The sequence below is a fragment of the Papilio polytes genome, unplaced genomic scaffold (assembly GCF_000836215.1).
Source record: "Papilio polytes unplaced genomic scaffold, Ppol_1.0 DF821845.1, whole genome shotgun sequence".
Taxonomy (NCBI): Eukaryota; Metazoa; Arthropoda; class Insecta; order Lepidoptera; family Papilionidae; genus Papilio; species Papilio polytes.
The window spans coordinates 3,435,993-3,439,826 of record NW_013527359.1 but is presented as its reverse complement, the minus strand read 5'-3'; the positions used below and the strand labels follow the sequence as shown (position 1 = coordinate 3,439,826).

The following is a 3,834-nucleotide window of genomic DNA, read 5'->3' as shown; positions in this document are numbered from 1 at the left end:
GCCACCGTCACGGGAACGACCACCGGAGGCGCAGACTTCTGAAATTATACACTTTACTGCATGCCACCATACTAAACACCACATATCATAACAAGTCATATTACAGAACATTATCTATTGTCAACAATGTATTTACCGTTTGCGCCGGCAGTTGCTGGACCTGCTTCTTCATCTTTTTTTTGGAGGGCTTTCCTGAGCTCGGTCCTGCAATAGTTAGCAGCATATGAAGCGCGTTGCCAACAACACAAACACAAAACGTACAAATCAAACATCATACATACCGATTTCGTTCCTAAGCTGTAAAATACGTTCTTGGTCTCTTTGGAGAGACTTTTTTTCTTTATTATAACAAGCATTACTTTCAAATACTTGACCTAGAATGGATATATTATGTTGTATTAAACATGTTAACCTAAAACAGTCGTCGTTCTACGAAATAATGGAAAACAAAGAGAAATTCTGTCTTGACATAATCATGTATAAACACAGAGTAATCGGTTAAGGAAATGAACCAATGCAACTGGTGCGAACTATGCCAATACCATTAACTTCAGATCTCAGGGCGGTGTAAATAAAATTCAATATATGTTACTTAAAAGTTTTACTTAATTTCTGTTATATATTTAAGTATATACACTTATTCCCACTCAACCTTATCGACTAATAATTTTAAGTCATGATGGTCGATTAAATAAATCTTACATAATTTTTACGTGGTGTTTCTGTTCACACTTTCAATACATAAATAACAAATGTTGCGCCAAAGTAATCATTGCACCAACTATTACTTTCTTAACAAACAACCGTCACAATAGAACATATATTCTGTACATGTGTTACTTCGATTAGCAAAATAACATAAGTTCACATCTCGTGTGACAAATATAATCTCCTTTAATTCATTTATTTGCAAATTTCTACTAGAGTATACAAAGGGAATCATTTGTTCTGTCGCGTGAACCCAGCGAAATGGGAACACACCTACACATTCCGTCAGTGGGACACAACCGACCGAAACTTAAAACCTAACGCAATCTTTTCAACATTTAAGTGGTCAGGAATTTTAAAATTACTATTATATTTAACAGATAAAACCTTATACTAATATATATTATTATGTACGTATTAGATAACATTTGTTATATAAATAGGCAAATGTCGATCATTTGCTTTTATATATACAAACATTTGTTAGCCACTATTAAGTGTCGCTAAAGTATATTGTACTGTCAGAGTCATACAAGGGCCTAACACGAAAATTTGAGAGAAAGTATTCGGCACTGACAACTTGAACAAAATTTGTATTAGTATTGTGCCGCGCTCATATCGACCTAAGCAAACCGACATATATCATACAAATGTTGATGACGTAACGAATAATTTCTCGGAAATGTTCATGCTATTACTGGTATTACTGCCACATTCAGAGTGGTAGCCTAAGTCCTTTAGTGCAAATTGCACTAAACCTACACTAAAGGATTCCCTTAGTGAACAAAACACCAGTGAGTGCGGCAGATAACCTCCCAATAGCGGTCAACGTGCGCGCCACACCTACTATTAGTGTAAATGAATCAAAAGTCATTAGTACACTAAATAAAACCGAAATATTCTATTAAAATTTAATATTCTATTTAACTATTTACGAAGTGTTTAATAAATAACATTATTTATTTAGATTTTTTAAATTTACGTTGTGACCGATGTTGACCACTTTGGAAGCTTCGACACTGACTGTACTCGAACTACATATGTATAACAATTTTTCATCGGTCTCTTATTTTTACTGTCAATCGGTATCGCCCACTTCACCTGTGTGGGACCATACATCTAACTTACAATAAGACTTTTAGAATTATCGAATTGTACTTGGGGGAAAAACATTTATAGTGCTTGTCGAATTTCATCATTAAATATACTACTTTCAGAAACATGAGGAATGTAAAATTTTCATATGAATTCATTCAATGGACCAAAGACTTATTATAAAATACTGAATTATCGACTCTTGATAAATCCTTAAAACGTGATATTACGTATAAAATAATAATTCGTGTCGTAATTTCATCTTAATAGGAAGATTAACATTACAACAATGTACATCTACTAGATATAAAAGTGACATCGACCGACTCGAACTAAACTAGAGACTTTACTCTTTACAGTCACAAACTTTTACAATCATTGCATTAACATAAGTTAAAAATAATTTATTTGTTCCTTAATTTATAATATTCGACAGTGTTCTAAATTGATTTCAATTACAAAAAATGTAAAAAACAGAATTCTACCACAATTGGAAGATATGCATGATCACTTCAAAATGTATTACATGCCGCATGACAAAAAAAATAAAAAAATACAAGTGTACATAGAGCTTCAACAGCTCTTTAATAAATAATAAACTAATTGTTTCATTTTGTATTATTCAGCTGCATATCAACAACTGCAGTATACATTGTATGTTTAGACTGAATGTGACATACACCTTTTAGCAGAAACTCTAATATTTACAATGTATATTAAGTATATTTATAACCCTAAAGATGGATGGAAGAGAATTTTCAATACAAAAAGTCACAATTTAAAGTTAAAATAATTATTATAAATCTTATTAAAAATTTCAGATTTCTAATGAGTATCGCTTTTAAGAAAATAATTGTGGATATTAAAAAAGTTTAAAAGTAAGATAACACTGCTACATTCAGTTTACTAACAACTGTTTTATAGTTGCTGCATTGTTTTCTTCTACCATTTTAAAATAAAATTGAAAAAGTTCATAGAGCTAATAGACTAGAAATCAGAATAATATTAGCGTTGTAATTCTAATCTAAACATTTACTTTGAGACATCCTAATGCGGCGACTTTCGAGATATTTTTACTTCGACATCAATGTGTAAAGCACCCTTGTTAAGTTAACGCGACTTATTGCACCATTCTCCTCCCTCCTTCTTGCGGATAAACTACACAATAGTTGGTACAGAATTGATTTAGTACAGTCATCCAGCTGCCAAACGATAAACATTACAGAGTATTACTTGTACTAAGCTAGAAAAATTATACACTCGAAAAGGGCCACATAAAATTTATAATATAATCTATAACATAATGATAACGATAGTCAATGAGAGAGGTTTTGCAAACAATTTGTGAAGGAAGGAGGCCAGCTTAGGTATTCGGTCATCGTAAACAATTTTGATCACACGTAACATGACAATTTTTGAGAGCAAGCATCCAAGAGTGTCAAGCGTTAAACCAATAAAACCATACCTTTTCAAAACAAGATAAAATTTTTAACTACAACATGTCACAAGAAACACAGTGGTGCAACAAGGGGCCGTGTGTCGCCTGACAGCTTGCCATGCCGCGTGGAATCCGTCCTTACACAATTGTTTGCATTACGTGTGCCTTGCACGCGCACCGCTCCCCGCACTAACATTGACCCGTCAATTACACACGCAAAAGCAATCAGCGCCGTGAGATCTGAAGTTCCGATAGCTATTTGTAAAGAGATCGAAAATTTTAAGGATGCAAATGAAACAACACCGCATTTGAGGACATGATATAGTTAAAAATATTAATGTGAAAAGGTATTTCCTATTGGTTTATGAGAGCAAACCAAACGGTACACGTCACCGGCACCAGTTACACTGTATCGGCGTACACCAAAGCTGGCTTCACCTCCTTACCGACTATCGGGTGTTTGTGCCTTTAGCGCTACCGCGATCGCATTCTACACCGCACGCGTCGCTCAACGAGCGCCTCGCCTCGGGAGACCGGCCGCCTTCACACAGTGTATAACCCACGCACTCAATATCACAGAACTGACAAAACCT

General features: G+C 34.4%; 1 protein-coding gene across 1 annotated transcript in view; it reads right to left on the bottom strand.

Moving 5' to 3' along the window:
• The window catches only part of LOC106107809 (homeotic protein female sterile-like), a 19,132-nt gene that overhangs the window by 4,375 nt on the left and 10,923 nt on the right, over positions 1-3,834 (bottom strand). The gene's annotated exons all lie outside the window — the stretch shown is intronic.